The sequence below is a fragment of the Bactrocera oleae genome, chromosome 4 (assembly GCF_042242935.1).
Source record: "Bactrocera oleae isolate idBacOlea1 chromosome 4, idBacOlea1, whole genome shotgun sequence".
In the NCBI taxonomy this organism is placed as follows: Eukaryota; Metazoa; Arthropoda; class Insecta; order Diptera; family Tephritidae; genus Bactrocera; species Bactrocera oleae.
Window position 1 is genome coordinate 69,702,954 of NC_091538.1, and position 26,787 is coordinate 69,729,740.

The window sequence follows — 26,787 nt, forward strand, 5'->3', positions numbered from 1 at the left end:
GAACCCACTACTGAAATTCTCATCAGGTTCAATATTAAAATATATTTCAACACCCCCTTGTTATAAGGCTGTTATACAAAAATCTCACTTTGTTCTTTTTCATTGTTCTAAATATAGAAAGTATTATGATCGAAATATGGAATTCGTGAAAAATCTTGTAATAAATTAATATATGATAAATATAAAATATTTTTGAAAAATAGTTATAATTTACATTTGCTTCAACAAAATATTTATATATTCTAAATTTATATTCAATCGCAACAATGCCCCACTGTGCCTATAAATCTCAATAGCACAGCACCCGAACAAGCGAAGCAATCAAGCGAGTGAGGGTAAAAACGTGTGCGCAGCGTAAAGTTTGTGACTTGAATCTTTCGTTTAGTGCGCTAAAACCGACAACGGTTGCGCGTTTGCCAGCCACTGCCGTCAACACCGCGCGCACCGCTCCCACGTTGCGTCCATGTGAAAAAAGTACCTGCGCACACACAACCATAATAAAACAATCGATGATTTTATTATACACAGATACATTAATAAACGAAATGAGCAACACAGCAGGAGGGTAGCGCTGATGCGCGCTTGCTTGTGTATGTGTGTCTACTGTGCGCTTGTATGGGTTACAGAGATGAAACCATAAAAAGCAAATTACCTTTTCAAACACTTTCCACAAAGCCCGCTCTCACGCACACACGGCGCATACACTTGGGCTACAGGTGCTTCAGAGCGCACAGTGAGTATGTGTGTGTGCGTGCTCTCGCACACGCTCTCCGCTTTCCGAACGCGATCACTGCACTTGTAGGCGTCGGCGGGTATACAGGTAACAGCGCGACGTAGGTAGTCGGTGCTCGCAACTAACTCATAGGTATTGGTTTTTCATCGACTAGCATGAGAGGCACACGTGTGAGCTGAGATTACACGCTATAGAGTCTGCAACTGTGTGGACTGTGCGCTCACGCTATATCGTTGATTTTCGGTGGCTAATTCGCTGGTTGGCTGACTGACTGCCTTAGTGTCCGCTTTGTAGATTCGCTCGTTCACTCGTTTGTTGCCTCATTCGCTCGTTTATGTGGTTTGTACACCTTTTGGGCACCAACCGCACCACTCCACTCCAACACACTCCACATCACAGCACACAAAATAATAGTCGAGTTCGAGACGTGATATTTTTTGTTTTCGACCAAGGAAACAAATTCACAAGAATTTTTCCTCAAATAAAATATACAAGAAATCAAATATTTCCACATGAAATATGCCACGCAACATTGCGGCAGTGAGCCAGTGATTTAGCTGCAAATATTTAGGAATTACAACAAACGCAAAGCAGAGGCGAAAAACGAGAATAAATTATTTGTGTTGATTTATGTGAAATATTGAAAAAATTGGAAAATTTTTGTTGTGCTTTAAAAGTATTGAATTGTGTCTGTTTCCAATTGTGTGCAATCATTTGGAGTTTGTGATTTTTCATAAATATTTACAAACATTTTATTAAAATTAAAGCAAACGTTTTGTTGGCGATTGCAGAAGGCGCGCGTGGCTGCCACACATTCGAGTGTAAAATATAAAATAACAAATTAAAAAAAAAAGAAAAGAATAATATATACACTGTAATGTATCCGTGTACAACGCGTTTAACGCCAATGTTGTTTTTGTTATTGTTGTGCCGCAGTGCAAATTCGCCAACAACAGAATGCCAACAGTGTTTTGTGTAAAAGACGCGCGGCGCGCGCTTCTCGTCTCTTCCCATTCCCGTGTCATTGTGTTGGTGCAGTGATGTGAGTTGTTATTGCCAACCAGTATACACAAATACACACACATATGCAGTAAAACATAGCTACATAGCTACGTGTACGTATAAAGCGTGTATATATGCGCACTAGTGTTTGTAACATAAAACCCATTGGAGTTGATTAAACGCGCCTGCCTGTGTATGCGTCTATATGTGTGTATAGGTGCGGGAGCGCTGTATTCAAAAAGTGTTAATTAGCAAAGACGCGCTTTTTTCTTAGTCAGATCACAAACAATAAATTGGAAATGAAAACAGAATAAAAAGTCAACACCAGCGGGAGAAATGCTCTGGGTAAAAGTAAAATCAATATTAATAATATTTGCAAAAAAAAAAAAAAAAAAAATTTGTGCAAAGAAATTGGTGAAATTATTATGAGCTTCTGGTCAAGCGACCAACTCATATTCTAGTGCGCTTCTATAAATAAAAATTTGCTTAGCCAAAAGCCTTGCGAATTACAAAAAAAATTGTAATAATGCTTACCTTCTTTCCTCTTCACTTTATCATACCTGTTCTCAATATGACATTCTTGGCGCGAAATTTTTCACATTAGCATTCACTTGTTTACTTTTTAACTAAATTGAAACAATTTAAAAATTTTAACTTTTTATGTTTGTAGTTGACTAATTATGTCAGAATTATATTGCTTATACTTTTATGTCTAGAAAGAAGAAAAACATTTATAATAATAAGCTATTTTATTAAAATTATTATTGTAATGATATGATAGTATACTAATATATTTTCGTATTATTAGTGATATGAGTTCAGCATGTCTCTTAAAAGTAATTGAAATGTGTTGCTACTGGCGAAAAGAATTGAAGTTAGCAGTAAGCGTAGGTTATATGTTGTTGAGAGACCACTTTGAAATATATATATACTATATAGTATAGCTATAACTATAGTGGTCCAATTTGAACAATTACTTCGGAGATTATGTTGTTGTCTTAGATAATGATCACGTCAAATAAAAAGTTTTCTATACGTAGACACAGTGGTCCGATATCCGATTTCGACAAACAAACAGCTTTTTGGAAAGAAAAGGATATGTGCAAAATTTCAGATCTATATCTCAAAAACTGAGAGACTAGTTCGTGTATATATAGATGGACGGAAATGTCTAAATTGACTCAGTTCGTCACGCTCATCATTTATACCTATATATATTTTATTGGTTCGTCGATGTTCGTGGTGATACAATCTTTGTGACATAATAAGAAAAGCGAAAAGAGAGTTAGTTTGGAATGAATAGTACTTAAGGAATCACCATACAACTCCGAAAGTTTGCTATGACTCTTATTCAGATTCGGCTTGTAATGCTCTATTTTGAGAGAATACGTACGATAAAAGGCTTTAATGTGACTTTTAACTTCGTTCAATGGTTTCTAGAAGAGTGTTCTACACAGTAGACTTGGAAAAAAGTAGCTAAAAGCAAAAATTTAGGGAATGGAAAGCATAATTTCAATCCTTTCATATAAATAGATTTTTTTCCACTACACTATGTATTCAACCTAAGTTTGTCGATAAAAAAAAACATCTGAATATATGTTGTGAGTCAAATAATAGCACAGACTTCTTTCTTTAATATTTTCATATAACACAATAGAAATTTCTTAGATTTCAGAAGTATATTTTGAAATGCGTCATGGTCAGCTAAATAGAAAACAAAATATTACTCATGGATTCTTTAAGCTTTGTCAACGACTCAATAATAAGTCACGCCTTGCAAGAAGTGTATATCATATAATATCTGTGGGGCAAACATATAAACTGAAATCTACTAATCCGACAAACAAGTTTTGTTAGCGGCAATAAGAGCACATTTTTATCACCACTTAAAGTTGTTTACTTCAATGAGACTTATTCATTCTACATAAAAAAGTGAAAGCAAATTTTATCGATATTCTATGATGGTCCGAACTTACAATATGTAAGAAAACATAAGAAAGTAAATATCGCCGATTTGTCAGTACGACAGTTGATCGGTAATATAATAATTCGTTCATTTTACTCATTTTTTAATGATTATCTCATCTTACTAAAAAATTACTCTTAAATTTTTAGAGAATAGTTCGAAAGTTAAAATCCCCATATATATTTATTTAGATATAAATATTTGTAACTAAAATCACAAATTAAATTAAAAAATTATATCGAAAATTTTTTTAAAAAAATATATTTAAAATAGTATTACACTTATGTCATAAAATACAAAAATTACTTAAGTTTAAAAACTAGCGCGGAAATCCCACAAAACCAGCATTTTTGGCGCATTTTATGAGATGGAAACAGCTGATATGACAATAACAAAATTAATAATAACGAAAACAAGTAAAACAACAACAAACGCCAAGTCCGATGAGCTAACATAGTCGAGTAGTTCATCACTTAGTAACCAGAAAAACCACTAAAAGAGAATGAAGAAACAGCAAAAATCAGCCGCACAAGAAACCAAACAAAATCAACATCAAATAAACAATGATGGGAATACGACTAACGCATATATTTGTATTTAGTATTTAGATTGTACTGATTTTGGTCTACAAGAAGAATATATGATGTAGATAGTATGTGGGTAAACGTCATGCGAACTAATTTCAAATTACTCGAATTTTCATGACAGAAAACGGAAGTCGTCTGTACTGTAGAAAGTGGCTATTTAGAATTTGACTATTTAAAAAAAGGAAAATAAAAAATACCCCTAATAATGGGTTAAATTAAAAACTCATACTTTTTTACACGCTTGAAGTTGAATAATATATGTCTGATCGTACGCTAGGGTACGTTTCTTTATATTATATAAACATTTAAAAATATAGCATTGTAGTGCTATTGATACTTTAAGTATTTAATTAGTTATTGTGTCTTAAATACCACTAATACTGCTTTTACATTAGTATATTTACATAACATTACTTAGTATTACTTTTGATTACAAAAATGAAATTCCATGTTTCTTGTTAAACTCAAATATTTGACTCCAAAAAGTGTAAACAATTTTAAAAAGATTTGGAATACATTGCATTACTGAGCATTACTTTTCATTACTAAAGGATAATTTAATTTTACTTGATTATTTCAAATATATGACTCGAAATTGCCTAACAATTTTATTAATGCTTTGATTGCACTACATTACTTAGCATTACCTTTGATTCCAAAAACGAATTTTAATTTTTCTTGATTGATTCAATAATTTGGCATGAAATTGCCTAACAATTTTAAAAATGCTATGATTTCAGTACTTAACATTACTTTTGATTACCGAAACGAATTTAATTTTTTTTAATATTTCTATATTTAAATATGTCGCTCGAAATAGTCTTTTTTAAAATTGATTACATTACAATACAAGTACTTAGCATTATTTTCGATTACCAAACATTTTTTGCACTTTCTCGATTAATTCAAGTATTTGGCTCGAAATTGCCTATATTTGTGCAGTTATTACATTACAACTAATTGTATTACTTTAGATTACAGTATTTTATATTCTGTAAAACCGAACTTTCTATGGCTTTAAAACTCCGTTCTAAATGTTTTCACTTCAACGACTTTGGCCTCTGAAGTGCCTACATAAGTATATATATATATAATACAATATATAATATATATATAAATGTGTAAGTATTTAAATATTTAAGTACTTCTTCCACATTTCATTTCATTGCTCACACTTATCACCCTCATCTTCCACATTTCTTTTGTAATGCAACAGGTTTTTTTCTCATCATCATTTTGCCCTTCATTGTCCGCGTCACAGCGTCATTGCCACCAAACCAATCATTGTTAAGGTGATTTTAGCCATTCGCTTATGTTTTTTTTTGCTTGATTTCGTGTTTGTTTTGTTGTTTATATATTTTGAGGGTTGGAAAAAGTTCAAGTCACCGTTGAACTCTTTAAATATCTCCCCATTTGGGTATGAGTAGCTTCACCTTTACAAAAAAAATGTAGTAAAAAGCAATGCAAACGGCTTACAGAAATGTGAGAATGTAAAAATTCAAAGCGAAGTAAATAATCATTAAAGTGAAAAGCACACGGAATGTAATCAAATGAGAAATATAATAAAATTAATTGTAATAATATAAAAACGAAGTGAAGCAAAAAAGCATAATAACAAACACTTACCACATAGCTACAACAACATTAAAAACAACACGCGCATAAAATTGTGGTAACAATAAAATCCAAAATAAAAGAGTCAAAAGATTTAAGCGTCGATTGAAGTGTAGCTTGTTGTTGACTTTTACTTGCTTGCAGTTGTTGTAGTGTTGTGTAACACACTACTAAACCAAAGCAATTGGTTTCAGACCCTTGCATCTGTGTGCGTCGCACGGCCATAGCCGTCGCTTGTTGATTGCTAGTGTGCAAGCGCCTGCGTGCTTATGCTGTCAGCAAGCTGTGCGCACAAAGGTAACGAAAATTCCGCAGTGCAATGAATTGCGTGTGCTGTGGCGTTGAGGGGTGGCGTAGCTCTGCATGGAGTTGGTTATGGGTATGAGCACTTAACTATTTGTAGGGGGGTTTACCGTGTCTATGAAGAATTATAAGGCAAAATAAATTTCGCAGTTTAATATAAACATGTTATTAATTTTTTAACGACTAAATTACTTCAATTTCGATGCAATAAATTTGGCCTTAACGTCGCAGCGCTCCTGTCAGCTCAAAGAAAGAAGCATACACATACACGCTTATGCACACATACACATAAGCGCTGTAAAGCTGTAAAATTGAAATAAAAAAAAACTGTTTTTTATTTATTACAGTGCAATTTCAATGCAGCAGCGCGCATAACAACAATAAAAACGAATTTAAAAAATTCATAAAATTTCCACAACTCAAAGTGGTGGCACAGCAAACGATTGCAAATATTGAAAAAACATACGGAAAGTGTTAGACAAGTGTGCGAAAAGTGACCAAAAATAAAAGAAATTTACAAAAACAACAACGGTTTGTTGCAGTCGCAGCGAAAAAATTGAAATTATTAAATTAACCGGAAATGAAAAGAAATTAAATCAGTGAATTTATGTGCCAATACTCACACCAATACATACACAAAAAGCAATTTATTTAGTATATAATAAAAAAATAAATCAAATTCCCAAACACAAACACATATACACATGCACGCATAGCATAGACATGCAATCAAATGAAGTGGTAGTGCTTTGCAAAAATTATGATTTCCTTATGTTTTTGTTATGAGTCAATATAATCCTGAAACTGTCACATAAACCGGCAGCCAACCAGACAACTAGACAACCAGGCAATCCGACAAACAGCAACACAGCAACAGCGGTCTCCATAGACGTTTATTAGTGAACCGAAATGCTGAAATAGCCAGCCACTTGAGTGCCAAATAGACGCGAAGAAATGTAATTATTGGCCAGCTTGCCTTGCCAGCTGCTGACAAAAAGCGATAACAACAACAATGCAACAATAACCAAACCATACAGCAGTTGCAGCCACAACTACAACAAGCAGCAGTAAAATCAACAAAGTCGATGTCAACCATATTAAAGCCTACAACAACAACTTCAACAAGCTAACTTCAATCAAAGGCGTATTATGTAAGTAAAGCGAAAAAAGAGATTTTCAGCGAGTAAGTGTATATGGTACATATATATATACTGATTAAAAAAAATCAAAAAATAAAAAAAAATAGAAAAGTTTACAGTTAAAACAATCTGAGAAATGAAGAAATTTGTATTGATATTAATTTAAGAAAAACCAGTATCGTCTTGTACAAAAGATCCAAAAATACTTTAGGACGGGCCGACAGAAAAAATTCATTCCTCGTCTCACACATCTAGTAAAACCGGGAAGTTAAAAAACTCCATGAAATATTTTTAAACGAGGTAAAAAGTTAATTTAGCCGACGCTATAAATAGCTATATGCTATGGCGGGCAGATTTAGAGATTATAATATTATCCTGGAATTTCGTGAAGATATCTTGTTAATTAAAACAGCTTACCATATTTGATTTTGATCGGTCAGTTTGTATAGGAGCTATATCCTATAGTGGTCCGATATAAGTGGTTCCTACAAATACGCAGCTTTTTGAGGAGAAGAATACATATGCACATTTTCATATCGATATCTCAAAAGTGAGAGACTAATTTGCGTATATACAGATGAAGAGATAGATGGACATAGCTAAATCGACTTAGGTCGTCATGCTGATCACATAATATTTTAATACGGGACGACAAAAAAATTCACTCCTGATGCTTCCAATAAAACCTAGAAGTTAAAAAATTCGCAAAATATTCTTAAAAAAGTGAGAATATAGGTTGAACTATATATGCGCAATGCAAGTGAAACTTGCTAGGTATGTCATAAATATTCAATTTTATAAAAAGTGGAAAAGTCTGTTTTATTTTGAAGAAGCGATAGAAAATCGAGGAAGATAGTCGATGTAAAATTTTTTCGGCTATGACGTCTTTTCATGCCTTTGATCCCTGGATGGTAACCTTCTGAAACATATTTCTGACCTAAATATTTTTTTAACTTGATGCTCATATTGTGATATTTCATTTATATAAACAAATTTTGCGATGGCAATACATTTCGGAATTAATTTCAAATATAAATACTTTTAGCATAATATTCATAGCATTTTTCTGATCAAATTATTTCAAATAAAATTTTGATAGCTTTTTAAACCTCTTTAGTTGGATACTATAATAGTACTGTAATAACTCTTTACTTTTGTATTTATTACTTTAAATTTTCGAACTTGTGGCAACCTTCTAAATTAACCGAGTATTACAATGAGCAATTTCGAAAAAAAAAAATTGTTCAGTCTGCACTGTGATGATGTATGACGAAATTTTCTTGCAATAAAAAATATATTTCTTACAATGAAATTTGTTTACCGTTCATATGCTTCAGAGCAGTCCAGCTAGGAGATCTCTGTTCGCACAGTTCATTCTCGCATGCATTGCTGCTTCACTTAATCCTTTAGGCGCCATTACGGCACAACATTGCCATCGCTCAACATTACACTTCAATGCACCGCGCTGATTGTTGTCCTTGCAACACACACATACAACACCATCATTGCAACGTCAAGACGCAAGTCAGTGCCACCGATTAATCGCGAAAACTGTCATTCACATAACAAATCCGCAAGCGAAGCAAAGCAAATCAAAACAAAACAAAAACGCGGCAGTGCAACAACGTCAAGAAATAATAACAAACATCTTCACCAACAACAACAAAGCCAACCACAATAGTGCGCTGTAATCAGCGGCAACAACTTTTGCATGCGTGTTCGGCACACGTTACATGCTTGTTTACCAACGTATGCTCCACGCTCTCCACTCACCGCTCCAACGCAAAACATCAGAGCCTTATGAACTCGGTAAGTGCCATGCCGCTGATATTACTGGTTTCTTATCAAGCCACCGCCTTGTGACTTTTATCTGTACGCGTTGTTGTAGCTGTGCTGGTGACCAGTTGCGTTACTGGCTGTGCCTACCCTGCTCCTCGCCCTGCAGAGCGCAATGGTCCGGCAGCTTAAGCCGGTCGCTGTGATAAACATTCTCTGGCAGTTTGAGCCGGGTCCACTTGTTTCTTGATTGGTGCATTTCTTTCGGCGCGCCCCTCTCTTGCCAAGCCCAAGTCGCACTCCATCCATCTACTTGTACTAAGTAGCCGACGTGGTAATCCAAACATTTCAGTCTGCTCTGAGCCAGTTTATCATGTGCTCTGTGTGTTGTCATTGTTTTGTGTATTTTTTCCATTTTTGGCTTTACTGTTCACTTGTTTTGCATACTTTTATCGCTTTTCGCTTCGTTTATTTTTACTTATTTTAATTTGTGTCATAATCAGCGGTACAATTTTCGAAATTGAAATCAAAAATTGTTTACTTCTTTTCGTTGGCTAATTTGAATACCCAACTAACTAGTTTGGTGTGGCGATTTTTATGCAATCGTTAATTTATAAATCTCAATTTGGTTTACTAAATTGAATCAGCGCATTATTTAGCCTTTAATTTATTTAAACTTCTCTTCTTCAATCTAATCATTTGGTGTTAATAAATAATTATTATAATATTTTTTATCGTCTTCACTTGTAAGCATCCGTTACTTTCAGAGAGCCGAAATTATATCAGTTCTACTGTTATACATTTTGAGAGCGAGTGAGAGTAGCAGCCGAGCGCTCCTTCCTAATTGTCGTGGATTTGTAGTAGTAAAAGGGATTATTCCAGAAATCCATTCATTGATTTTAGGAATTCAGAATTGTAGAAAACCTTTTTGTCAAGCGGCATTAATTTCCATACCGAAAACAAGACGAGAATTCTGCACACATTACAATAAGTAGGAGAAAACTTGACCACCGCCACCACTGCCAGCATTAGCATCGCACCAGCTCCAGCACCAGCACCATTACCATTATCACCACTTTGCCTGCTCTTGCTGCTGTTGTTGTGCTTGTAGTTTAAGTTAACTGAAAAGGTGAAAAGGTAGATTTTTAGAAACAATTGTCATATAATTCTTCAAGATACCACTAAAGTTACAATATAGGAATATATACTTGGAAAGGAGTGCAAGGGAAATATTCAGAGTAGGAAAAGTTGTAACAGAATAGAGACCGTATTATATTAATATAGGCGAATGCTGTCTTCCGCATGTTTTGAACAGCTTTAATAATATCTATCCAAAACGTACTTAACACTGAACCGAACTCAGCGAACATAGAAACTGACATGCTTGGGTCTAAAGCTACTAGATTTCAATTCCAGTGGAATATGTTTATTTCACAATATAAATAAAGACAGCTAATCAAACGTGAATTGGAAATAAAAGAAAAGTAGTATAAATTAAAACCGTACATTCCTCCTCTTTCAAAGCTTCGGATTTCTCTGCAAACATTTGTGTTAGCCAGCAATTGCTATTTATGCATGATGCCCACGCGCCTGCAAATAACACTCGCATGTAGCAAACTGGCTGCAGCTTCAATTTTACGAAAACCATTACATCAAGTACCAAAGCTGCCCCTACACTCTCCTGCCGTGCCATTTATCTACTGCACTTTTCCTCTAACTCTATCCAAAGAAAGCTGAAGGAAACTGTCTTGTGGCGCATGCGCAGACTCTCGGTCATACGGCAAGAGTCCAAATGTAGATTGGTTGCATGGCTGATTGTCTGCGCCGCGCGATCGTTGCTTAGGTCGACCCCTTTCGTTGCGGTGTATGTAAGTGGCAATGCGCACTCGCTACATACGCGTGGAGCGCACGACGTCCGCATGCCAAGTCAAAGTTTGCACAGCTATGTATGCAGCCACTGCTGGCGAGATCGCTGTGACAGTGCTATGGTTGTGGTGGCATAGTTAGTGGTTAGTATTTATTCTGCAGAAAAATCGCCTTGAGTCAGTCTATAAACTTATATGATGGCAGTGGTGTGTCGATCTTTGTATTTGTGGCAGCATTGCGTGCCACTCAGTGTTGCCACAGATATTCGGTTGCTTTGGCTGGCTGCATGCTACATCAGCAGGCGATCGCATATCATATTTGTGCTACGTCATCGCATGCGCTGACTTTCTCTCTATTTGCTTTAGTAAAAATTTGTGCGCTCTCTCTCTTTCTCTCTCTTTGGACCTTTCTCTTGGCATTACCTGCTGGGAATCGTGCTGCAGCGTTGTTTTGGCCATAAAGCGACAAATATTTATGGCAACCGAACTCAGCTGGTTGGCCTTTCGACGTGTTTACTCGTTACTTGGCTTGTTGGTACACTGTCGGCCGTTTTGTCGCTTGTGGATGCTATGCTGTGTGTACCTGTAAGCTGTGTTGGGAAATCTCTCGACGACTCTCTGAAGTTAATGCGTGATCTCTCTCTCTCTTCCCATTCCATGTCCACTAGTTGCGCGTGTAGTTGCTGCTTGCTCGATGTACCTGTAGGCGCTGCGCTCGTTCGTTGTAATTTATACCAGCGCTTGTGACTTAAGTCTTTCGTTTGTTTGTTCGTTGATATTTTTTGCTTTTACTCGTTCACTTCTTTTCATTATTGTTATTCGAATCGCTTGTCTATATCACATTATTGTTATTGTGTCTATGTTTTTTACTGTATCTGACCGTTTTTCCTTCTTCTTTAGCTTCGCCTTCATCTCTTTTGTGGTGCTCTTGCCTTCGTTTTTGTTTATTACCTTTTCGTGGCTCTACTATGACTATAAGTCTATGTCTTTCTGATTTTCTTCATCTCAATCTTTTATATATTTCAAATTGAACTCGCTACATTTTCCACTTCTTGGCATCGGTTGTGAGTTGCTCAGCATCGAATTGTTCTTTTATTTTGTATATTTCATTTTATTTTGTATTTCTTTGCTTGCTATATTCGTTGGGTTATTTACTCAAACATGTGTGCGTGTATGTCTGCATGCTTCTTCTTGTGCTTGTTGTTGTTTGTATTTTATGTTTTATGCACTGCCATCAGCAAGACATGGCAATGTTATTTCTTATTGCCTACTCCGCCACCACCACCGCCACCACTGCCAGCTTCAGCATCGCACCAGCTCCAGCACCATCACCATTATCACCACTTCGCCCGCTCTTGCTGCTGTTGTTGTGCTTGTACTTTAAGTTAACTGAAAAGGTGGCTTAAAAATCGTTATTGTATTCTCTTTCCTTTTAACATCATTGTCGTTTTTGCTCTTTTTCGTTAATCGCTTTGGTCACAAAACTTTGTTGGCTGCTTGTTGTTTTGGTTGATGCTGTGCTCGCGTCTCATATATACCAAAAGTCTTGTCTACACATCTAAATACATACACACGAACATAGATATCTTTGGCTTTTACCAGGTCTTGTGGCATTTTTGTTGTTGTTACTGTTGAAATGTTTGCTTTATTGTCGTTAGGTGCTTGCAAATTTTTTGCTCTTTGCCGAAAACAGATAAACACGAAAATACTTTTTCAACTCCATGTTATATGTTGGTTCTCTTATGACTTTGTACACACCCCGATACGCGACTTTTCGGCTCTGGCGCTGTCCTTTTTGTCGTTGTCTGTTGTCTTTATATGGGTTTCGGTTCTTTACCGTTGCTAACGAAACTATTTCTTCAAAGTTTTTTGACAGTGGTTGCGATATCATAGCTGACAGCGAATATTCTATGTTGCCAAAAATGTATCAAATCGAACTTAAAATGCGGTTTTCCGAAGTTTTGAGACGCAATTTTTGGCACATAGTAAAATAATAATAATAAAATAAATAAGTAGCATGCTAAAGTAAAGCACTCAAAAACTAAAAAAGGTGGCAACTACAATAAACATTTTTATAGGGATTAAAATTTTATATTTTTAGCTTATATCATCTCCATAGTTAGAGTTATAACTATTTACATATATCGCAATATTTCTATCCTAGCTTTTATACATTTAAAGTTATTTATTTGTAATTTATATGTCATGACAACCTTATTTTAAAAGATGAATATATTTTCTTAAATTATACTTTGAATCTTTAGCGACATATTTGAGAGTTTTCTAAATTTTCAACCATTTTTATTTAAAATTAAATACTTGCCAACTCAGTTCAACTGATTTTATTTGAGCTTTTCGGAAACAACAACTCTATTAAATAAATATGTTTGATATTGTAAAACTAATTTTTATTCCATAAAAAATCTTTGGCAACTCTATTAGAAATTTAAAATTGTCTCTTGTACTTGTCGGACTTCTTCGGCATTTTTCATATCTCATCTTGCGTTGCAACCTTCGAATACCCTGTGGTGTTCGGTGCTCAAAAAAAAAAACTGCGGAGGTCTACAGCCACCTAGCCGATAGAGCTTTAGATCCAAAGTGAATCGAATTGTTCGTAATTCTAATGACGTCATTTTAGCGAATTAAAAATTTCTCCTGAGAAACTTCAAATATTACTCAAAGTTGCTTTTACTTTTGCTTTCCGCATTCGCATAAAATGCAACAATCGTGTTCTAAATTATCTTAGAATTATACTTTACAACTTTTTTAAATCTCAAAAGCATAGCGCGTTCTCTAGTCTCTAGTTACTTCTAAACAGCCTTCAAGCTGTTTGCTGCAAAACTTCAAAGCGCAGCGCATAGCATCTGTGGCTTGGGGATTAGAAACAAAGAAATTTAAAGAAAAAAATTCATAGAAATTCCAGCATGGCGGCTATCGATTGATTGCCAGCATTGTGGCGACCTCGACGGCGGAGGCGGCGTCTCGTTGTTGTAAGAAAAAGTTTCGAACGATGCATTCACACAAAGCGCACCTACCAGGGCAACGCACACATACTTGCTTTACTCTGTGTGTGTGCGCGCGCGCTTGAATACAGTCTGTTTGCGGCAATTGTTCAGCCGCCTGGTCCATGGGGGTCTGCTGTGCGCTGTAAGCAAGCGTAAGCGCATAGCTGCATCTTAATAATTCATGTCGTCTGTTCGTTGGTGAGGTGAACGGGGCAGGCAGTCGAATTGCGCTGTTAGATTGGTGTGCGCATTTGATATTGTTGTTGTTTCTATTGCATGGAGACTGTGCGAACGTAGTTGCAAAACGTTTTCGCTATTGTTGTTGTTTTTGTGTCTATTGCATTTACTATATGTTATGCGCTGTCATTTTGCCATTTATTTTATTTTGATTTTTTTTTTCGTTTGGAATTCAACGTGAAACGCTCGCTTGTTGGCGTGTATGGGACTGGCTGCCGTGGCAACGCCAACGCAATGCATTCGCTGGGTTTTTTCTCTGCGCAATGCAAAAGCCAACTATGCGAGTTTTCTCCGCGCAAAGGTCAGACAGCCAGACGGGCGAACGAACGCCCCAGCAGGCAGCAAGGCGCGCGCACACATTCGAGCAAAGCGGTGGTGCGCGCCGCGCGGCGGGTGCGGCCGGTACACGTTTGCATGCTTCTAGCGCTCACTCGATAGTTTAACTGTATTTTTTTTTATTGTTGTTTTACTCCTTTTGCCAATCGCTTAAGTTATTTGATGATTTTCATTTGCCTGCAAGTATTGCTGTTATTGCGGTCGTTTTTGTTGTTGCCGCCGTAAGTACGCCTGTGTGGCGCAACAACAACACAAATTTACTCTTACATTCTGTAATTAAAATCATAAAAAATGTGCTTAGCTTAGAAAATATTGTGGAGAACGCTAATAAGTTTTGCGCTTTCGCAGCTTGTTGTTGTTGTGGTGTAGTTTTGTTTATTCCATTTGTTATACTGAATTAAGCTGCAGCACACATTGCACGGGGGTTTGTGTTTTGAGTCTTTTGTTTTGTCATTTCTGTCTGCTGTTAATGATTTTTTCGTGTAGCTCAGCACATTTTTCATGACATTGTAATGGGGGTCACTGTTAAATTGGGAAATTTGTTGTATAGATAAAGTGAAAAAAAAAACAATTGAAGTGTTCGTTGAAATTCTTTGCTCGTGTATGGGTGTGTTGGCGTGTGGATAGGCGACGCGGGCATTGATATTTGACGGATCCTTAAGTTTAGCTCAAAAGTAGCAATAAATTTGAAAATAATTTACAATAAGTGAAGAATCAAAAAAATAAAATTAAATAAGAACTCATAACATATATAAAAAATGATATTAAATAGTTTTTGTTGAAGTATTGTAATAATTTTTAAGAAGTAACAAAGCAGAAAATTCAAACGGAAGGCGGAAGCCAGTTTACATTGCTTCGACTAAGGTCGATATACTTGCACGAGTATGTGCCGATGTTCTTCCAGCTGAGTTGCCATTGAAGATATCTGGTTGCAACTGGCTAAAGGCTAGGCATTCAAAGAGGCGATGCTCTAGTGTCTCATCATTCTTCGCTCATGCTTTGCATTCTGTCGATTATGCTTTACCAAGCTTCTGAAGTTAGGATCTTAGAGGCAGTTGCCTCATGTTGGCCCTTACACTATTGTTTAGTTCGCCCTCATCTAAAAATATATGCTTTATGCCTCACTACCAACTAGAGCCATTCCTATATAAGAACATACCAGATGTTTACCGAGTTTTCCACTGAAAGTGTAATTATTGCCTCCTTACATAATCTTACGCTGTGAAAGTTTTTATTGCCGCTGGGCTATTCAGAAAATTTGGCTGTCGAGAAAGTTAATGAAGTTCCTTATTCGAACAGATGTCCAACGCCTTTTGTTAATCCAACATTTCGGCCTTAGGAATTGTAGTCAATTAGTTCGAAGCTGCTTTCTGTATATAAATATATTGCTTCAGAAAAAGCTTGCTTCTATTTCTGTTTCATCCTTTGATCCGGTAAATATATTGATTTCGCCGTTATTACGGCAAATCACGTACTATTGTTCAATTCCTTCCAACGGGGTGAGAAACATTTTGTGTTTAATCCCCAATGGATCTCCTTTTTGTAGGCACGTTGACAATAGCCCGTTGCCCGAGTTTTAGTACAACATCCAATATAATAGCATGCTTACATTGAGACTCAGCCAGACTCCAATGGCTTAGAAGCTGGTCGGTAACTCTATCATACTTTAATTTGATGTGTATTGGCCTAATATCGAGGATGATCTTCAGAGCATCACTACTTTTTGTTGGTATTGCTATTAACCTATAAATTGTGAATTGTCTATCATTCCGATCTTCAGGCTAGCAAATAATATTAAAAAAAATATATTTTGACAAGTTTTTCTATTTTTTGTTGCTGTGAGCATAGTGTCAGAAAATAAAAAAAAATATTTTGACGCATGGTGACAGTCCTCGGCTGGCTTGACATCCGCGTCTCTTTAGATTTCTCAGACTTTTGACTCCTGGTCCCCCGTCAGCTGACGAGCTTTTTCGGTGAAAATGAAACAGTTTGAGTTGAAGTTTAGTAAGCTAAATTTTTGGACGAAAGATTTGAACGCAAATTTTTCTAAATTATCGCAGAAGCCAAACTTTATATATGATTTAAAGATTATGTAAAATTATAAGGCATGCCGCTTTGTCAAAGCTGGTTCGAAATATGTTAATAATAAAAATAATTATAACTCATCCAATGTCAAGTTTAAGGCTTTTTTCGAGTAAATTTATGACTCAGTTGGTGTATTTTGAACCCTTTATAATAATCTTCGTGATGTCTCTAAAGGAAAATAGATGGTTCAAATGTCCAAGTGATCATATTGACGCTAATTAGACTATATAAAAATATTTGATTAAATTTTCAATATACTAGTTTGTCAAAAGCTCACAATTTTAAACAATTGTTTATTCCTAAAAACGATAATATTTTATTTTTTTTATTTTTAAATCTGTTTTAAGTAATTATTGCGGTTCATCATGTAAGCATGACCTTTCGTGCAACCTTGCCTCTTCACTCAAAAAATCCTCGAACATCTTCAAAATGCAGACCGTGATCGTGATATTATTTACAAGGTAATGTACGCTAGCAAATAATCGCAATCACATCGTCACGCTCGCGTTTTAATAGCTTTCTGCCAACACTCATAATTCGCGCGCATGCTTATTTGCTCGCCCATTCATTGTGATTTGTGTACGCGATTGAGTTTTGCATACGCATGCGCGCCACACACAAGTGCTGATGATGAGACGTGATGCCAACTTTGCCGCCCAAACAGATTGTTGACTGACAACTTTGCATAACGTACCAACCCAGCGACCGCCGCTCTCTCCTTTTCCAGTGGGGTAAGAAATTGCATGCATGGCTTATTAAAATGGGTAATTTTGCCTTTGCCTTTGCCCAGCGCACATCAACGCAACCCAACCCAATCCAGCTGAGCTGGAGCGCATCAGCTGTTGAGCGTTTGTTTTGTTTATTAGCGTCAGCGCGCACAGCTGATCGGCTGATAGCACGTTGTTGATAGTGTAAGCAATGTTAGTTGTTGTCATCAGCGTCGCCGCCATCGTCCAAGTGGTAGTTGATTGTTGATGTTCCGTTTCAGGTTCAGCGTGCTTGGCAGCACGTGGCGGTTAGACTGGTATGACCAGGCAGGCAAGCAGACAAACAAGCCGCCGCACACACCGCCACTACTACTGCTTAACTACTGCCTTAATAGCAGCCGCCGTCGCCTAACAATTGGCGGTGGCCTGTTGGAGTGACGAACTGGCTCGCCAACCGGCTCGCTGGCTGGCTGGCTGGCTGGTGTGCTCACCCATCAACTATAGGAAAATGAGCGCGTGAGCAAACGCTCTGGTAGGTGAGCGTGCGAGGGAGCGTGAGAGCTAGGGCCCAGCAGACTGGTTGGTGCGGCTTCCCAGACTGGTGACTAACTGACTGCCTGGCTGATTTAGGGCCAACGCTAATGACAATGCCGCCCAGCAACAAAACACTACTCACACACACGCGCGCGATTCAATATTTGTGCGACTGCATTGTAATGAAGAAGCAGCAGCAACAGCATGCCACATTTATACAACAGAAAAAGCGCACTAATGCGTCACACCAACGCCAACAACAGCGGCAACAACTAACAACATTGCTAAGTAATAATACAAACTCATAGCGACTGGTATTGCCGTTTTCATTACAAGTACTTAACTTGTTCATAACATAACAACACTTCAACAAAGGCAGCAGCAAGCAGCATTGCCTACTGACAGCTGTCAGCTGTTTGTTTTGTTTGCAAAAGTCTGGTTTCTGTTTTGTTGTGGAGTGTCGACTTTGGTTGCTGTTTTGTTTACAAGCAAATCGGAAGTGAATCAAGTAACCAGTATCCAGTAAAGTTCAATGGCAAATGTGAGTGGAATGTTTGCATGACTTGCGTTGAAGTGCGGTGAGGTCTACTATTAAATATGGTGCTGGTGGCGCCTGGTTGAAACGGGTTTTGATTGATTGCCGGCTTGATTGTCTAGTTAAGTACACGGATGAGATAATACCTATATAGAAAAGTAGACTTCTGGCGCTATGCGATTCATGCTGAGCTTGTGTGGGTGTGGGTTTGTTAGTTTCATATCGACTTTCTCTACCGCTAAGCTGTGCGAAAGGCAATGGGATTTTCCATGTGAATCGGTGTGTGAAATTTTTTTTTTTTGTTCATTTTAGACTCTCTCAAATAAAATTGTAAATATAATGTTTTGTATGAGTTTTCACAATTTTTTTAGAGCTTTCATAATTGGCTTTCTGAGCCTAAGCTTTCGTAGTTCCATTTCTGCCACAAATTGAAATGAATTTTTTTTTAACAACTTACTTGAAGATGTTCTGTTCTAATGAGTGGTAATAACTATCTGAAACGATGCTTAAACAAGCTTCGATATTGCTATGTCTATAATGGCTTTCAGGTCACACCCAGAAACCCTCAAAATTAATTGTGTTCTTCCCTGAGGCATCAGAGAATATTCTGCAAGGTATTTCGAGGTATATACTGTATACTTTACCGATTTCTAGTAGGACCTCGGAAAAAAATTTCTGGAGTTGAGTAAGATTTTTCTGCTTAAAATTATCTCAAATTCAAAAACCTTAAAAAATTATTATTATTTTAGATGAATACTGGTAATGATCGAAGGAGGAGTTAATTATATTTCCTGAAAATTACAAGCCCATCGTTCCAGCTGTTGTGGGGCAATTTCCGCATCGGTTGAAATTTGGTTTCTTCAGCTTAGGAATTGTGTAAATTTATTTAATATTTCTCAGCCACAACGTCAAAATCGTAAGCCAACATGAATAAAGGCTTACGTGTAATTCCCATTTACTCTTGCATATACACATACCATATGTGTGTTCGTTATACTGAAACTAATGTAAATTCCAATTTTATTAAATTATTCGACCCTTTTTTTTACATTGGACCCTTTCGAGATTCGTTTCAGTTTAACAATTACGAAAATTACATTGCTGAGCTTTATTAACCATTATTTACATATTTACATATGTATGTATGAATGTGTGCTTTTACATGTGATTATAAACAAGTGCATAAAATATAAAATATTTCGACATATAGGTGCTACTCTGTAAGAAATTCAATTGGTGGCAGATTGAAACGCCAATTTTAAACTTTCTATGGAATAAATTTGATTATGCAAGCTTATTTGATGTATAATATTTGTTTGCTCAATTCGCCAATAACTAGTTTTGGCTGAATCGAATACATTTTACATATTCGATATTTAGAAAAATATTCTTTTATATCTTTGAATATTTTACATTGAATGATTTTGACTATAAGGAATGTATATTGAAATATTGGCAACACTTCAAGATTATTAGGATACAAAAATGTATTGAGAAAGAAGAGAGAAAGCGAGCGAGCGAGAGAGAGAGAGAGTCAGAAGAAGCTATAGCTAGAATAGCAAATTTTAGTTCATTATGTAATCATACATCTTCAGCATAGAATCTCAAAGTTATTATAATTTAAATAATTCATATTTTGAAGTCGAAAATTTTACAAGAGAAGCTATATTAGTTTAAATATCTATGCGACATTACGATGAAACAGACAAGAGGTTTAAATATTCTTTCGATCTTCTAATCTAGGAAGCGATATATTTAAGGTAATTTCTTGTCTTTACTAGACTCTATAATAGAAGGAAAATATTCCTACCATCGCAGAACTGTACTTTCGACAGCACAATCTTTCGCTACTCAACACTCCTCTTTTCCTACAGAGCGCTTGCTCGTATATATGTAGTATACATTCAACTGATATTATATTTCCCCCCATAAAAAGTTCGTGTAACTTGACGTCAATGACTATAAGAGATCGAACGAGTAGGTAAAATTAGGGTCGAACAAAAACAACGAATGCCGCAAGATCACAATAAACCACTACACAAGCAACTAGCACATATATGCACATACATACAGGTATAATATTGCTTCGTACAATTTTGAACACTGGAAAGACGAAGGCACACAGCGTGGACGTCAATTCACGGCGTTTTTCAAAAAGACTTAAAAGTTTCAAGCAGAAAAAACGAAAATAAATGAGAAACAAAGAAAAATTCAAGATAAAACGTATAAATAATACACGCTGGCTCTGAGCTTACCAGCCGCAATGTATGGCTAAATGAACCAGCGACAAGCGATCGATCGGGGCGGGCGAACATGTGGAGGCCGCAAGAGGTTTGTAATGGCGGAGCACAACAGAAATTCACAAAATATTTATGGATGCCATTATCTTAGTTACGTGATTTGCTCCGTGTTATTATAATCGCGCAACAATAAGACAATGAGAGAATGAGAAATAAGCATGAGACCACGGCAAGCAAGAAAAAAAAAAACAAAAAACACATACACACACTAACAAAAAGCATTAAAAAAGAAGTAATAAATAAATAAAAGTCTTAAGCAATAACACGAAAAATAAGATAAAAATAACAATAATGAAAATCAGCAGTCATCGTTAGCTGTTAAAAGTGACTGTAAAAATCAGCGCTTTTTGGTCCTCCAGCCACGAATCCACAAATTCCTACAATACATATATGCTCGTTTACCAAGCTGGCTGAGGGGGAATTTTTAAAGTGGCTAAAAAAAAAAAAACGAACATGCACACACACAACTACTTACCGCTGATGCAGGAACAAAGCGCTCAGTTCGAAGGCCAGAAGGCAATATTTTGAAAAGCGATTTACATTTGTTGTATGCGCTGTGTTAATATGCTGCGCCTGCGTGTCATGTTGTCCATTGTGCGAGATAGATACTACATACTACGCGCACTTTCATTGCAAGGCAGCGTAGCTGTTTGTTGCCACTTTGGCTGTGGCCGCCGATTGGGAATTGGTGAGCGTCATAAAATACCTGTAGAGATAAAATAGCAACAACAACACGAAAATATACTTCCATAAAATGACCTAAAATTAAGTTTACGAAACTTTGAACGGCAAGCGACAAGCTGATGCACATATTAATAATGAAGGGTTGTACTAAAAGCAAAATAATCATCATGAAAACAATCAAAAGAAACGTTGAGCGATGGGGCAAGGAAGACAAACAAAGCAAATCTTTGCAATTTTGTTTCAATTAAAACCCTAAAGCAAGAAGCATTGAGAGCACCACAAATTCTAGGTTGAGAATCAAGAATTTAAAATTCATTAGCTTTGCAATCCTTATATAAAGTTATGATTCCTTGCCATAGTGATCTTATTTAAAATATTTTGTGTTTCTTTCCTTACTTAAGCGTCCTGCTATAAACAAATATTGCAAATAAAAATTCAGTTAAGTGCATCTGGAATACAATCGTTAGAAAATTTTTTTTGGGTTTATTATAATGGAGACAGGGTGTCAGTTTATTGTGACGCAAAAAAACTCGGGCCTATGCTTCTGATGGCTTGTGTACAAAGAAAGAAAAATTATTGCTTTATGGCAATCAAACGAAAAATGTGATCAATACCTTTGTTAGTATAAAGCTTCCATCTTCGGATAGAAGTAAAATTGAAGCAGTGAAGCTATAATATAATTCACAAATAAACAAGTTTCCATACAATAACTTGCATTTGATCGTTCAGTTTGTGTGGCAACTATTATAGCGTTGCCTTGGAGAATAATCCATGCCAAATTTTAAAAGGATTTAAGAAGACTTAAATAAAAAATATTTCTATACAAGAACTTAATTTTGATCGATTAGTTTATATAGCAAATTTCGTGAAGATATCTCGTATGTTTTAATGGTTCGATAACGATGATTTCGACAACTAAATAGCCTCTTAAGGAGAAAAGAAAATATGCGAAATTTCAGAGCGATGTCTTAAAAACTTAAAAACTCTTCTATAAAAACAAAACCAAATATATAGGATACACCAAAAAAAAACAAGAAATTTTAATGAATTTCGTATAAATCAACATTCCCCTCATGAGACAATGAATTTATCTTTGTTTATGAGCAAAGTGAAACTGTGTCATTCTAAACGGGTATTCAAAACATGTGGGACACGCGTACACACATGCAAACCAAACAAATAAGGTTTGGTAAATATACACAGGTTATATGCGCATTACTCATTTATGTAGATGTGGGCATGTACGTGCACCGCAACACCAGCACTACCGGCCCATATCGGCACAGGGTCAACTTTTGAAATCAGGATATTCTGCGAAGGTAATTTAAACAGGTTTCTGGGCCCCATGTGTCAAGCAGCAGAACACAACAACTCACGAGCGTAAACTTAAACATACACACACACACACACATATATATATACACTCAAAGAGGTGCATGCACATTAACAAATGACAGTGAATGTGGATTCTCGGTTTGGGACACACGTGCCAGTCCAACTAGTTTGACTCCTTCGCAGCGACGCCAGCCGACAAAGTGTCAAACGGGGCAAATGGAAGCGGTGCTGCTGCTGATGGGCTAAGCCAAGTCAAGCCGTCTGATTAACTCCAATCGAACGGACCGGTCGCACCGCCGCCTCGCTGCACCGCCGGCAGGTCGTCTCGTTGGCTATCGGCTGTTGACTGTCAACTGTTGTTGTGCGGGTGGCCACCAAGCTGCTGGCTGCTAATCTATTTTCGTTTGCTGCTGATAAAAACAAGAATGGTCGGTTACATTTGTTTTGATTTAGCATTCTGGTTAATGGCGGCGCAAAACAAGAAAATCGGCAGCGGCCACAGCAGCGGCGGCGGTGTGAAAACATGTTTCGAGCATGAAACGAGCAGGACTAGTGAGTGTGCGAGGAGCAGCTCGTTGGTGAGTGAATGAGCGTGCGAAAACTGGTACCGGCAAAGTAATCCTTGACCCAATGCGCTCGTGCTGATAATGTTTTTAACGCTGGCGCTGTCTGATCGCTTCTTCGGTTGCTGCCCGCTCCTACCTTTACGCGTTTTCGAACTGGAATCCGCATGTGTATGTGTGTGTGTGTGAGCAGTTCAAATACTTATTATGAATACAGGCTGGCTGTAGGAAAGTTCAGTGCCAATAGCGGCAGCGGCAGCGGCAACAACAGCAACAAGTAGGTAATAAAGAGGTGAACTGATAGTTGGTGGCTATTGTTGGTTAGTTGTCCGTCCGTCCGGTTTCTGTCTGATTGAACTTATTGTTTGTGTTGAAGTTATTGTGGCATAAAACTCGTTTGCCTGCCACACTTGGCGCTTGTTGCGTTCTCAGCCGTTTGTACATAAATATAATTGTGCAAATATACATATATACATATTTATATGCTTATGTTTGTAAGCCCATAAGTGGGTGAGGTCAGTTTCTGTTTGTAACTGGTTGTTATGCTGGTGCTGTATGTTGATTAGCGTTCACCAGCTTGTCACTTGAGTCAACCGGATACAGCACATGTCGCTCTACACCACTCAGCTGGCTTCAGCAATGTTCTGGAACGAGTATAACAATGAGTTATCTTATTTTGCGCTCATGGCTTTGGGCATTTAGAAATCGGAGCATATATTTTTGAAAATAAATAAAATCTAATCAATTTGCAATCGCTACCATCATTGCTAGCAGATATCTGGTTACTGATTAATCGTTTATATATGTGTCAATTAGTTTATTAAGTTTGAAGTGTGAAGTGAATTAATAGTAAATTGTTGTTGACCTAGAAAATTGAGTTGCTAAAATGTGTTAAGTGTTTCAATAACGGCGAACACCTCCATTGAGCACTCAGCTTTGATGTAAAAAAAGTTAAATAAGTTCACCGCTTTGTTATTAGCTTTGTTATTAACTTTATTTTAATTATAGGGCATGGCTAGAGAGTCCTTCAACTTTTTTTCGAATTATTTTTACATATTTTATTTTTCTATATTCTTGATTTGATTTTACTTTGCTAGAAGCGCCATTATTTTCAAATTTACATGCAGGGCAATAGACGAATGTATTTATACGTTAATTGGCGGTAAATTTGCCTTTTAAAGTTGAGCATTACGGAAGTAGATTAAATTAATTAATAAAATTTGACAATTCTTCTTTTAATTAGAAATTTTACATTTCGGTTCTCACTTTTAGCGCATTGAATTTTTTTATACCCTGAGTAGGGTATACAGAAAATAGTCTCTTAGTTGTTGAGACAACGATCTGAAATATTGCTCTCGCTCTTTTCTCTTTAAAAATTATTTTATATCCTTTAACGCTATGAGAAATGCATTTTGGAGGGTATTATTGTATATCTTGAGTTCAGTATTCATAAATTTACGGTTTTTCTTGTATTTCTTTCAAAAAAATCTTAAGACATCGAAAGTAAGTTTTAATAGGATATGAGTTAAGTTTAGGTATAGTTAGTGCTAGCCTTATTTTTGAAATCCCCAAATATATATTTCTTTCTAGAAGTTTAAACAATATTTTCGAATGAATTTGACGTCCTCCTGCTTTACACATAATTATAATATATTTCAGATATTATGCAAATCAAACGATAAATACTATCCTTTAGCGATTTCTAACGCGAGTGCCATTTACCGAACAAGTTTTCCACATTATACTTTTGGCATATTTATGTAGTTTATTTATTAAATAGACTTTTCTCTGATGCAAACGGTCTAATTCCTTCATTTTAAACGCGGCTTAAGATGAGAGTCATTTAAAAACAAAGAATTTGTACATGTCTATCGCACCTGTTGGTCCTAAATGTCTTGAAATCACATAAAAACTGTGTGCTCATAAATATGTTTGCTTTGATTATCGAAATAATAAGCTAAATATAAAAACTACAGTAATGATACACACTCAAGTTGCAGAAGTTCGTTGCTTAAGTCTTTTGATCAAATTCAAAAGGAGTTCAAATACCATACATATGTACACATCTATGAATAATTTTTATGACTACTCAAGCAAATTACAATATTTTATTACAGTTAAAGCATTTTGAACTTCGAAAACTAAAAAAAAAGCACGACCAATAAAATTTAATATTTTCGTGACGGCATTGGTTTTCCGAAATGCCAAACAAATGTTTATTGCGGTGGCATGTCAAAAAAACGTGTAGAAAATTTTATTTCAAATAACTTAACGGAAAACAACAACAACAACTGAAACTAATAACAAATACCAAATTTAATAACAGAGTTAATTGCAACTGCGATGACTTGAAGCAGGCGGCATGAAATTGTGCCGTGCGCAAAGTTCAAGCAGTTTGACGGCAATGTGCTTGCTTGCCACGTTTGCGCTTACAACAACTACACACAGCAAAACCTGTAGTCGAAAAATTCACATGCCAAAAACAAAACGACGATGAGCGCGCGTTCGCGCTTCACGCTTTACAATAAACAAATTAAACTTTTTGACGCTGCCGTCACCGCCAACAACGCGCGGCGCTACGGATTGACAGCGCACTCAGCTGTTAGAAGCAAGGGGCGTTCATTTTAATATCACATATAGAGGTGCGGCCTGACCTGAACGGCAGCGGTACACACCCCCACCGGTTAATGAGAAAATTTTTGGCTTTTTTGTTGTAATTTGTGTGTCTATTTTGTAAGCGCAAGCAGTTAATGAGAAAAACATTTTTGTAAGCGGCAGCTTTTTTTTTTTAATTTTTTCTTTGCTGAGAGGCAGCTCTTGGGCGCCGTAGTTGATGGAGTGTATCAGCGGCCACTTTTGTTTGACTTGCGGTGGAGTTCAATGGCCGCAAACGGTTTGCAGATGTTGTGGCATACAAACAGTACATATGTGTGTATGTGCATTTCAAGTGGCTGCTGGAGCGCAGAGTCGGACACAGCAATTGCGATTCACATACCTGTAATGGGCTCTGGCCACAAATGGCCACAAGCGTTAAGGCAAAAATCTGGTATTTGACAGAAAAACAGCAAAACTCGAAGTCGACACGACAATCAGCTGCGGCGAATATGATGTGATTGAGCAAACAACAACAACAAAGTGGCAAATACAAAAAGCAATGAAATGAATGCACAGCCATTATCGCGTTGGCAATAATTGGAAATCAATGATGAAAACTAGTAGTTAACAATGCAAGCGCTTGGCCAGAATAGGTAGCAACGACTGACGTTCACACACACACACACAATCACAAGCAGTGTAAACAGCAACCCCTAGTTAGCGAACTGCATAGATGCTCGCACAGATAACGACAATAATCGTTGAACTATGTAGAAAAAATGACAAAGCCATACAATTACAACAACACCAACAACAATGAGCGCATTTTACAACTAGCGCTACTGCTTTACTTGCGCCTCTTTCCAATCAAACCATACCCTCCTAA

At 36.6% G+C, this 26,787-nt stretch overlaps 1 protein-coding gene across 4 annotated transcripts in view; it reads left to right on the forward strand.

Annotated features, from left to right (window-relative positions):
- Positions 1-957: 957 nt before the first annotated feature.
- The window catches only part of grh (grainy head), a 207,590-nt gene continuing 181,760 nt past the window's right edge, over positions 958-26,787 (forward strand). The window contains exons 1-2 of one of the 4 annotated variants that reach the window (XM_070108292.1): positions 958-1,848; positions 6,553-7,356. The gene's annotated coding sequence lies outside the window, so the exon portion shown is untranslated. The remainder of the gene's footprint in view (positions 1,849-6,552; positions 7,357-26,787) is intronic. The other 3 variants (XM_070108288.1, XM_070108289.1, XM_070108290.1) reach the window with 3 other exon arrangements.